Source organism: Thunnus thynnus, chromosome 3, assembly GCF_963924715.1.
Source record: "Thunnus thynnus chromosome 3, fThuThy2.1, whole genome shotgun sequence".
Classification (NCBI taxonomy): Eukaryota; Metazoa; Chordata; class Actinopteri; order Scombriformes; family Scombridae; genus Thunnus; species Thunnus thynnus.
The window spans coordinates 25,872,787-25,885,542 of NC_089519.1; the positions used below are offsets into that span (position 1 = coordinate 25,872,787).

A 12,756-nucleotide genomic window follows, 5' to 3' on the forward strand; every position below is an offset into this window, starting at 1 on the left:
TCATTCACACACACTTTAGCTTCAGCCTCTGTTTAATCTTTTCCGCTTGCGCTACTTTTTTTCCACTTAGTTTACAGTATTTTTCTACATAACCTCACATGCACTTGAATCGGAGCAATTACTAGCTTATCCCTCTGTAATAACAGTGGTTAAGACAGAAAACAAGCCCTTTCCTCTGCCTTCCTTTCAGTCATGGGATCAAAGATGGCTCGAGAGGATGTGGATGGGAGCAGCACTGACAACACCGCACACGTAAAGACTGAACTAACAGCTCTGCGCTGTCACCACCTGCCGCTGCCTCACATGGAGAATCCAGCTCGGAGGACTTCAGCGGGTCTAGGAAAACTCTGTGCACCAAAAAAACACCTTGATAACCTCTCAACTCTTGGAATAGGCTGCTGTCACCTGGCTGGTAATTACCTGCCAATCAGGGTAGTAGATGGACTCGCAAAGAAAAAGGGGGTGGCAGTCAAAGATCAGACCCAGTCACGGAGATAGAGAGAGAGAAAAGTATGAGAAAGGGATCGAGGGCGAGGTATGTGGGGAAAAAGCTGAGATAGAGAGGCTCGTAATGAGGCCTGTGAAACAGACAAAGCTGCCAGAGCAGCGGAGGGAGACGGGTCGTGCTGGTAACACACACCCTTGTTACTCATCTATGGATGCCAATTTGGGGGCTTTTATCTGGGGATGCTATTGTGCTCCATTTAAGGGCTCTGATACTGTACGCTTGCTGTTGTACAAGACAAACTGCAAGGGATACAACAGTGTTCGCTGCTGTCAGGCTGATGATTAGAAAGGAGAAGAAAAGAAAGGGGAATATGGAAACAAGGAGTACAAACTTGGCCGAATCTTGTAATAATGTTTTGCCATTAGACCGAGACTATTTTAGGAAATATGGGAGAATATCATGAATGGACACTGATGACATTATGCTCGTACCAGCGAGCTTCCTTTCAACCGTTCTGTCAGAAAAGACAGCAGTTTCTCCTCTTTGACGGCCCCGCTGATGTGCAGCAGCGCCACGTTCTGTTGTTCTGTTGGATTCATTATTTAGATCCGAAACATTAATATTGCATTGCTCATAGTTCCTGGAGTGTTGATCCCAACTGCTCATCAACTTTCAGGCACTGTCACCAAGTTTGTGTTGGCTCGTGTAGAAAACGGAAGCTCGCTCCGGCATTGTTTTGAATCAAGATTTTCATGGCTGCAGGCAGTGAATTCTAATATCAATATGTAGTCAAACACAAGAATGTGAACTTTTGCAAAATAAGAAAACTCTAAACAAAGAAACTACAAACAGATCTTCCGTGCTTGAAATAGCAATGTCGGATTAGGGATGCACTTTTCTTGCAGAAGCGAAACAAACAGATGAAACCACTTATCTCCCACATCACACGGGTCTTACGAAACAGGAAGATGGTGACCGTGAGAAGCAGGTATAAATAATGAATGGACGTCCCTGTCCTGTCCTCAGTGACACAGGCTTACTTGCAATGTTAGCACATATGAACTCACAGACTTTTGACATATGAAAACTGAAAACAGTACAATTTTAAAATACCAACACTGGGGTCTCATTGAAATAAATGTAGTGCTGATGTCTGTCTAAGCACAGTGTATTTCCACGAAGGCTCAGGGCTGTCCTGTGGTGAAATCAACCAATGCTTGAGGGCTCTCTGGTCAACTTTTGAGCCCTTTCTGCACTTTTGCAAATCATAACATTTAATTCATAGTGTTCAAAATGATAAAAAGTAAGAGCAGGGGAAATCTGAAATAATCAAAACACATAAAGTATTTTAAAAGCTGGCCTGAACAAGTTTACATGCTTATGTGAACCAGAACTGCTCTTTATTATACTGTATGAAGGCCTGATCATGTGGCCACAGGAATTCCTCTTAACATGTGATTTCACAAAGTGCTGTCCCTGTCATGAGGCATCTGGAGCCCTCTTTCACTCAGGCACTTACATTGATCATGTATGTGATGTTGTTTAAAAGAGACATATGCACATTTCTGGTCTATATTTTTATCCTGGGGCTCTACTGGAACATCTTTGCATGATTTACAGTTAAAAAAAAAACTCCTTATTTAACTGATACTGGCTCTTTGTGTAGCTCCTCTGTTCAGCCTCTGAAACAGGCCATTTTAGCCCGTCTCCCAGTGAGCTCACAATGTTCCGACTAGTTAGCTTCTGCTGACTCAGGAGGCTACGTAAACAAACAGTAGTAGTATTTCACTTTTTTTTTCTCATTCTTTACTCGAAATGGAAACTTCTCAAATACATCCATACATGTTCAAACCCGAATCTGATCTGATATATGCAAGTAGACAATGTGAACAACCCATGGAACAACAATAGCAACAAAGGCTAAAGAACAGACGGCCGTTTGTGGGCATGCATACAACAATCTGATGTCAGTTTGAGGAGGAAGCCCTGGCTTTTGACTTGCAGGGAACATTTTTACATACGTTCACCTCACGTTTTGGAACTTTGACCATTTTTAACATAGACATCCGACATCATAACAGTATATAAATGACAGGAAATCACAAAAAGCATAACACGTCCCCTTTAAAGTCTGTGACACTCATAAGAAGGGAAGGGAGCAGCATTTTACCTTGTGACCTCTTAGCCTGGTAGAAAGAGCAGCTTCCTGTTCGCAGCCTTGAAGGTGGAAAGACAGGGAGCAGGTGGACAGACTGAGGATCAGTGACCTGTAACCGACTGTGGATACACCTGCCGAAGCTGCAGGCAAAACAGGCTGGAAGGGTCTACAGGTGCCACTGATTTATGTGGAGACTAGTCTGAGCCTGAATGCGCAGACATGAAATGAGAACAGGCGGGCGGGGAGCATTAGAATTGATTCATTTTATTTCAGTGCTGCAAATGAATAATTTCATACCAGCGTTACAATAGCCAAAGGCAATAACACTCTGGAGAGAATTAGCAGCAGTGAGGTTCATTTCACCTCCCAGTTAATCACTCATCGCTTCAAAATCAGCTACGCTTGTGGTCGCTATTTTAATCAAATAACACGCAAAAACAAGTGTCAGTAATGTTGTTGAATCTCATCACATCTCCACCAGAGTGGTAAGTGGCCATGTTTAATTCATAGTTTTTCTCTAAATGATGTAGAGAGCAGAGCTTGAAATTACTTTGGACAACGACAGTCTACTTTTAAAGACGGGAAAAACTCGCTAATTCTCGTTTTCTTTCGTTTTTAAGTTCACGATCCTTTGCCGAAACCTGCGCTGGTGAGAAGTGACGGCGCTTCATTTTTAGGCCGTTCCAGCTGTTCAGATCGTCGCACCGTCTCACTCAGTCACTGCCATCTCTCCACCCTCCGCTTTGTTATCGTCTGTCTCATTATGACCGCTGTTCCTCCTTCCTTGTTCCGCTTGGCTTGCCGGCTGACAAGCTGAGCGTAATGGAGATAGGTTGGAAAGGCTGCGAGCGTCACCCCCGAGCACCGAGATATGGAAAAAAAACTGAATAGCTGTGAGAGTTATGGTAATAGATTCATTTGGACTCATGATAGTTTGAATTTGCTGCTTCCGCGTGCTCTCTTTCTTTCTCCGGTGAGACGCCAACAGGATATTGGAGATGGGTTGTTCTGGAAATCAGCAACAGACACTCTCAACAGACTCGCTGTGATTTGGAAGATACACAGAAAAAAAATTATGGATCCATTTTCCCTGTTCGGGATCTGTCTCTTTGGGTTTATTTTTTTTTAAAGTCCGGCGCGCTGATGGGCATCGAGGCATGAAATAATATTTTAACTATACATCTGAGCTGATTGCACAGTAATGTAATTTGCCACTGAGTTTGTGTAAGGATAATACACACACACACAGATGTAGAAGATGCTGCAGGAGCTCAAATAGTGAGTATTGATCAGTGGGACAGATTCACTCGCAGCCCTTTTTCGAGATTGACTGGTGCCTCTCATTAGGCCTTTAACATTTTGGCAGACTACTAAGTCTACGCCTCCTTTGTCCAAGAAAAATTGTCTCTACACTCTCTCTCTCTCTCTCTCTCTCTCTCTACACAAACACACAAACACACACACAATCTCCTCCTCTCTCTTCCTGTTTCTCCTTCAGCTTTCTCTCCCTCAGCGCCCAGGGGTGCTCATTTTTCAACAAGCTATAGTTTGCTGAGGCCGGCCTGTGCATCACACACATGAGCACACACATACACGTACGTGCAGCCGTTGCAGAGTGTTTGCATTATAGATCTGCAGAGGAAAAACAGCAGTGCCGGATACCTGGAGGTAATCATTGGGAAATTAATTTGAGGCGATACGGGCGAGTGGCGATTGATTGTCTGCCTCCTGTGTCGCTGGGATGCCCACAGGAAGCCAGCCAGCCTTCATCTGAAGCACCTCTACAATAAAAACATAGATCCACACGCACACACACACACACAAACACACTCACATATATACCTCAAAGCTAAAGCAGCAAGATGAGACGTATGAGGAATACTAACAGACCCTCGCTGGGGCTCGAGGTAAAAATAAAAGCATGCAAGCTGACATACTGCTCTCATTACATCAGGGAATACAGAACTCATGCTTCATGTTTCTGGATGGTAGAAAATAAGCAGATTGAAAAGGTGGGGACTCTGCTAGTCCCCCTTTTTCACCCGCTAATGGATAATTTAACACATATTCTGGCTTTGCATCTTTCTCTACTTTGCAGAAATACTTTGTAGAAATAGATTGCTCATTACAAGTGTCCACAGCTTTGAAAATAAGCGCTAGATTAACATTATGAGCCCTGTTTGTGGATCTTTGATTAATGATGCTCCTCCCAAGCCGTCTGCTCTCTAATGCAATATGTATGCATTGTTTTTCCTCCGTTTCCTCTGTGACTGTGAATGGACTGCAACTAATTACACACGCAGCAAAATGAAAAATACAAACTGCTCTCGCGCATTCAATTTGCATCAAATCAGTCACTTCATTTTTTTTTTTAAGCTTGATAAAAAAAAAAAAAATCAAAAAAAAAAATCTGAATAAAAGCCTCTCGTGAAGATTTTGTTTCCACAGGGGTTGTTTGTGTGAAAATTCAAATGGCTTCGTCTTCGCTTTGTTCCGCGAGACAAGCCTGACGTGGAACCGGGGTCGAGCTGGAGTGCTTTAGCCGAGCTCGGCTGAACCTCATTATAACTTTTCAATTAGAGGCTGATTGAAGTCTGGGGTGACTGCAGAATCAGAAACTCTCCAACCAATCTGGGCCTTTTTAATCATTCCCTTTGGTTCAAGGGGAAACTATGAATGAGAGAGGGTAATGAATGGCCCTGTGAACTGCATTGCCAACTGAAAATGTTTTTTTTTTTTGTTTTTTTTTACTACTAGAGATCATCCTGGTTTGAAACAAAAACAAAAGATGGTTCGTTGTCATTTGCACCCGCATACAAAATGCTCTTCCTGTCTTCCTGTGGGTATCTGAAAATGTGATCCTGCTTTTTATTCATTTGTGAGACAGCAGCAGCAGCGGCAGCATCTATCTATTCTCCTGATTCCATCTGCTCTGCGTCTGCCTCGTCTCCGTCAAAATAATTTGATGGAGTATTGGACCAAGTTCAGTCTCTAACAAAAGATTTAAGTTAGGTTTGTGCAGCCGAAACCAGGGCACCATTCTGCTTTTTCCTCTGATACAGACAAGATACACTATGTTTTATTATGTCAACTCATCTCATCTGCTGGCAAGATCGTCTCATCCCACTCACTGTCTGTCTGACTGACATCCCTCTATACAGCTTCCTGCCTCTTTGGTAGCAGCAGCAGGCCACATGGGGAAATATTGCACGTTTTAGGTCCAAATGTTTTTGCCGTTCCACGTGGGTGTTTTTTTTTTCTTTCTTTCTTTCTTTCTTTCTTTCACACAAACAGCCTCCTCCGCTTCTCTCCCACCTCTCCTTGTTCTGAAAGACTCGTTCTCCGGTGCAGTTGGTGTAAGAGCCCAGCTCAGACAACACAAGCCTGCCAACTGTCTGCCGCAGATTCCTCCAATCCCTCTTCACAGTCGTCTTATCCCGGGCCTCATTATCCCAAGGCTCTGGCAGTCACCAGCTGCACCGCAAACGCCCGCCGAATCCGCTCTGAACGGGCCCACAGCATCTTCATTTTATGTCCACCAAACTGATAGCATACATCACGGTCCACTGAGGGAGATCCTTATGCATGCCTTATTTCACAAGGATTTGATGGAGTCCTCCCCGAGAGAGAGGAAAGAGTCTATTTCTGTAAAACATCTGATATGCATTCATTTGCTCATTTGCCGTTTCTATGGTGAAACCGGCCTTCTTTTCTTCCAGGATTTCTCTTTCTTTCTCTCACTCTCTTTTCAAACGTTAATCTTCACATTTCATTTTTTGGGCCTTTGATCAGTTTTGTGTGGTGCACATCACCATGCAAGTCGTTTCCCACAGCCGGGGGCTACCATCATTATTATCAATCAAAATAAAAGTCCAGGGAGTTGCAACACGTCAACGTCCAGCCACAGTTTTCTTAATTATACATCACAAACAAAGACTTTGCAGGCTTCAAAAGGTGAAGGTGTGTTTGGATGGTGCACTGTGCACCCTATGTAAGTAGACTCGAGCACTCAGGTGTCTCCTTGACAGTGTTTCAGGGCAGCAGTCCTCTCTCTCTCTCTCTCTCTCTCTCTCTCTCTCTCTCTCTCTCTCTCGCCTTTCGGCTCCAGTTTAAATCCTGAACCTTTATACTCCACTCCCTCAGACGCCCTCAGCCTTCTCTCTGTTCTGACACGTTATGCCTGCCTGTGTTTGCCGTCTTTCTCTCTTCTCACTCGCCCCTTTGAAGTCGTGCTTTCCCGACAGTCTGAGAGCTCCTACACTTGTCATTAGGAGCAGCACTCCCCTCCTTCTCCCCCCTGCATGTCTCATCTCACCCAGGGGGGTTTAAAGCCTCACCCAGCGACTAGCTGATCTACTCCCTGGGGGTGTAAAAAGTGAGATATTGATGTGACGCAAGCCTGTAGTGTCACTGTAGAGGAATGAAAGCAGCACAGTCTTCTTCTTCTTCATTAGTGCCTAATTATATATCCCGCTTATAGAGTGAGACTGTTCCTTTGATGTAACACTAATTAATTGAAATTTCCAAAAAAAAAAAAAAAGGAGGAAAATACAACATTTCTACAGTAGCTTTGGAGAAGGATTAGCAGAAGCACCGGCGTTATTATGGTTGTGATTATCTGCTCTCTAATAAAGTATTTTACCAATTAAGGTGATTAGACAAAACGAGAACAATGAGAATCAATAATGATTACACAGCGTTTCAGGGTAAATCACTTGTCTTGGAAGCTTTATCATTCTGCTGGAGAAATGCATCACATCCCGCAGACTGACAGAAAGCTGTTTGGCAGCAGAAGTAATGTAGCAGAGCCCAGAAGTACAGTAACTTCAGGTCACGGTGAAGTCACAAGGGGGGTCGGGATAATTTATTGTTCTACTGATGCTCCTCTATCACCTCTCGTCCTCAGCTAAAGTCGCCTTCTGCTACAAGATCACAATGTCATCATAACAAGCTATTAAATTAAGCGTGAAGGTTTGTTTTTTGACTTTGACAAACAATCTTCGCTCATTGTCAGTTTACCAGCTTTTCACATAAGCGGTATCAGTACCACATAACCTTCCACAGCAGATGTAGGTTTGCCTACTTTTCCTCCTATAAATCTGGATTTATACATGACACAAAGGGAAATCCTACCATAATAACTAAAGTGTAGGTTTTCACTCATAGTTCATCGCCAGCGCAACACCAGACGGATGTATCGTACATGATCAGGCCATATCGCCCATTAATTATAGACCCTGATATAGATCAGCAATGGGAATATTCACCTTGTTTCACTACTAAACAGACTTCTGCTGTGTAACTGTGTTGTTTCATTCACTGTGATAGACAGCGGCGATCGCAGCAAGCAGAAGGTTTGCAGTATCTTTGCTAGATATGTGTTACTGAGCCTTTCTTCAACTTGTTGTTGTCCATGCTGTTAACAATCTTCTATGTTGACAATCCAACTTGTGGTAGAAAACATGAGCAGCTCAAGCTGACCTATTACAGTTATAGCAGTCTTCATGTGGTATCTCATAGCTGCTGTGGTCTTTATATTTTTTTTAGGAGGTGCATGTCCGCTATGGCAGATACATAAGCTTTGAAGCTGCGTTATGACCCCTTAATGCACAACTATAAATACCTCTAAGTTTGAATCTTTAGTCACTATAGTATAAATAGATGAAAGATGATAACCCCCGTCTCTGATCGAGGATGGCCTCCGTGATCTTTCTCTAGCTGCCCCCTGACTCCTTCCCAGTCGATGCTGTGTTCAGTTTCGGTCTGGTGTTCACAGACAGCTGATGTCTGTTTCTGCTGTTCATTCAGTTTCATTCAGGGTCCTTGACAATGTAGAGTTCCCCACAGCTGCAACTAATGATTATTTTTACTATCGATTAATCTGTCAATTATTTTCTCAGTTAATCAATTAGTTGTTTGGTGGATAAAATGTCAGAAAATGGCGAAACATGTCAATTGCTGTTTCCCAAAGCACGAGATGACGTCCTCAAATGTTTTGTTTTGTCCCATCCAACAGTCCAAAACCCAAAGATATCCAGTTTACTGTCATAGAGGAAATATTCACATTTTATTTTCTTTAAAAATGATTAAAAAATGACTCAAAACGATCATTTAATAGTTGACAACTAATCGATTAATTGACTAATCGTTGCAGCTCTAGATGTCATACACCACACCAGTTTTCATTGGGGCGTGAGATCAATTAACAGTTTATTATGTTTGAAATGTAAAAACAATAATCTGCGGTTTTGAGTGCAACTGTTTCTTTGCCAAACTAATCAAATCACCCTCTGGCATTATCTTATTAGCTTCCGGCAACACACAGGAGAGAGAATGATATCGATCTTCTCATCTAACTCTCTGCAACAACACAAAAACATCCAGCTGTTCCTTTAAATATTTTTGTCAAATATGCTGTTAAATGTTTAAAATCATTCAGTGCTCTCTATCCAAGTTAGATTGACTCTTTTCCAAACCATCATCTAGATTACCGCAGTTCTCCTTCTCGCTGGTTATTCTTCACAAACCATTCATCGGCCATATTATCCTGACTGGGACTGACAATATCAGCCATAACACTCTCAAACATCTCCACTGGCTATGTGTTAGTCACAGAATTGACTTTAAGATCCTGCTCCTGGTTCTTAATGGTCTGGCTGCAGATTATATGTCTAAAATGCCTCCAATTTATCAGCTCAACAGATTTCTGAGGTCAGAAGACAGATGTCACCTCCAGATTCCCAGAGCTCATTCTAAATTTGGCGATGGAGGAATCAGCGTTAATGCACCTAAAGTCTGGAGCAGCCTGCCCGCTGATTTGAAGTTTGCACAATCTTCCAGCTTTCAGTTTGCATGTATCTATGTTTTAAACTCTTTTTTTATTGTTATATCACCATGCGAAGCGCTTTGACTTGCTTTTGCATGTATTGATGCTCCAGAAATTAATTTGAAAACGTGTATTAAACTAATTCAATGCTGCTGTGACCTCTAAGAGGATAATAATCATACTGGTACACTGCAACACTTGACAGGAGTCATTTGCAGTCTGGTATTGGTCCCAAGTTGGATGGAAGCGTTCCTCCGTGGGGAAAAGTGTGATCATGATGAAAATGGTAGTCTTGGGAATCAGTGCTGCACAGTATTTTGCAGATGGTGAGTAGAATTAGTGTCCTGGTATTAAAGGTACTTCCAGTGGCTGCTCCATTGCTTTCTTCCTCTCTGTCTTGATGATATTCATCCTAGATAAAGTAATTTTAAGCATTTTCTTCATTTATTTCACTTACACACTTGAATGATTTTTGAATCTTGCTTCATCTAAAAAAGAAAAAATCTGATTTATTTTGATTTTATTTTTGTAGTTTTGGCCATTATTTATCCGTAATGATAACATTGGAACTAATGGAGTTAATTTACGTGATCATGGGTGAGTTTGGATAAAAAGGCTGCTGGTACTGTGAACCATCTCAAAATGACTCTTGGAGATTTTCTTTGAGTAAAAAAGTCGGTTGATGTACTACAAATGACCTCACTGCATAAACTTTGAATCATTTGGATCTGCTCATTAGTGTGTAGAAGGTCAATTACCGTCCTGGTGCTGTGTTGGAAGATTTAAATAATAAATGGAAGTATCCTTGCCGTGCCAGCTGTGCATAAAATAAGTAGTTGATCCCTTACAAATGACTCGGTCTGAGTGTCAGAGATGCAAAGGCACATAATCCATTAAAAACATTGAAGGTCCTTCACAATCAACATGATTATTGAAGTTTTTTCCATTTTTTTTATTGATTGTACTTGTTTTTTTATTTATTACAAAGACATTTTTGCAGGTTTTTGTTTTTTCTACTCTGTACTTTATACTGGTGTGTACCAACCCAGTTCAGTCACTAAGTGATCATTCAGGTTTTAAACAAATCCTCAGGTTAGTCAAACTTATTCAAAAGAGGAAAAAACAAAGTAAAAAAAGTATAATTTTTGTAAACATCCATCTCAGACTGACTTCGTGGTTCAAACTTGACCTCCTGTACTGTAGTTGTCTTAGTTGTGTGTGTGCTCAGTTTTCCTGTGCAGTGAGGGGTTATTATCAATACAATATTTTTTTTGGATGCACTCAGGTTCGAGTTCACTGCCAAATAAAGTGGTTAACTAATCTGGCTAAACTGCTGGCGTGTTCACAACCTGCGTTATCGTCTGACTGCTTTTGACCTCATGACTTTGATGTCTCTGTGGTCGCAGATCTCAGCAATTACTTTTGATTACGACAACCAGGTGCCTCTTATGTTGGAGAACGGGCCAGCTGATTAGCCTGGAGACTCCGAAGCTGCCAGACGAACACGAGTATTGGCATTGTTGTTGCCTGTTGGATTGGTGAGGGGAACAGATTCACCTTCGCGGTCCAACACAGCATGAACTTGTTGCTCTCGTTCTCTTTGTGGCTGTCGACTGGCCCAGTTCCTCTGGCGAGCCGGGCGTTTCATGCTGGCCAGAACTAGCGGTGCTTTGTTAGTGGTTCAATTTTAGATGCAGACAAAACTCAAAATAAATCTTTACTCTTCGGGAGCAGCTTCTTTCATGTTCTAACCGTCTTACTGTCTCGTCAGTGTCGGGGTCTTGTGCACCTGTAAAATAAAAAGGGTCTTATCCACACTTTGGTGAGTAGAATTTTATCATAACTAATAGAAGTGATGGCCCAAACTATAAAAAAAAAAACTGGAATTATCCTTTTGAAGGGTTAAAAAAATATCAGTATGGGACACACATAGTTTAAAAAATTATGCAGGAGGTCAGAACATTAGGAAGCAGTTTTTGCATCCGGACTCCGTTGAGTCATAAGCGTGCTCCAGAAGGGTTTGTCATGCCCGAGCTCTGCCTGCGGCACTCTCCTGCTCAGTAGCTGTCAGCGGCAGTGTCTCCCTGCCAAGCCACAGCGGGCGAAGGCAGGCACATGAAAGCACCAGCAACAACCTCCGCGCACACAAACAGGAGCACACAACTGCACTACATTAAAAAACCAACTTAACTGCATTTTTAAAATCTCAAATCACTTAAATCCTTGAGTTTCTCTTCTCCATATTCATACAAACATAATAAATCTGTCTCTAAAGTGCTCACCCATTCTGTCCTCTGTTGCAGAAAATTGACCGCATAATTAACACTTGAGGACGACACCACAGGTGAATTTGCTTACTCATCTCCTCTGCAGATAAATGAGAGCACACACCGTCGCACACCTTGTGCTCATCAGTTACCCAAGTGAGACAGGTGGTGCTGGATAGTCGGGTGTGTGTGTGTGCCCTCTCCATAGCAGTATGTGCTGGCATCCTCCCCTGCCATACTCTTGCCGCCTACGCACACGAGTGTTGCAGATGGGCTCTGTTGTAGCGTGAAGCCGAATGCTCCTTTACAGTCCGCCGCGCTCTGAGAACACACACACACACACACACACACACACACACTCACTTTACCACCTTTAAATCCTACAAACCAAAGGTCACAATACTGAGAGAGGTCATTAACAAAACACTAGTCCTACTGCTGAAACGATTAGGGAATTACTCTGTGAATTAACAACCAGCTGATTCATTGATTTAGTCATTTATCAAGACAAAAGCCAAACATATGACAGTTCCAACTTCTCAAATTTTGTCAGTTTTATATCTGCGTGAATTGAATATCTTCAGGTTTTGTACTGTTGGTCGCACAAAACGAGCACATCAGCATTTTTCACTATTTCTGGAACAATTAATTGGAAAAATAATCAACAGAAGAATTAATAATGAAAAAAAATCATTAATTGCAGCCTTAGCTTGTCCTGAACAATCATTATAAAGTTCACAGTAGATCAGTGGGTCAACATGATTTAAATTGGAAGCAGAATGAAACGAGGCGATATCAGCGGCAGCATCGGTTTCACCAGATCCAGTATGATCTTAATAGTGACTTTAATGATTTGAACATTCCCCTTAAATTTATCCTTTGGTGCGTAGCCTCATTAGATCCGACATTTTTCCAGACTCCAACATCAGACATATGTCCTATATCTGCTCGTTCCAGCCCTTAATTTAAAGTTACCTCTGGTTTCATTTAAATTACAGACTGAGCAAATAAAACCAAAAGTATCTACAGTACAAAGAGTAAGTTCGGAAATGATATT

General features: G+C 42.1%; 1 long non-coding RNA gene across 4 annotated transcripts in view; it reads left to right on the top strand.

The window, feature by feature from the left end:
- The window catches only part of LOC137179920 (uncharacterized), a 145,346-nt gene that overhangs the window by 110,654 nt on the left and 21,936 nt on the right, over positions 1-12,756 (top strand). The window contains exon 4 of one of the 4 annotated variants that reach the window (XR_010927890.1): positions 191-7,790. The exons of the other annotated variants lie outside the window; for them this stretch is intronic. This is a non-coding gene — a long non-coding RNA (uncharacterized lncRNA). Of the gene's footprint in view, positions 1-190; positions 7,791-12,756 lie in introns of those variants that run through there. 4 annotated transcript variants of the gene reach the window in all.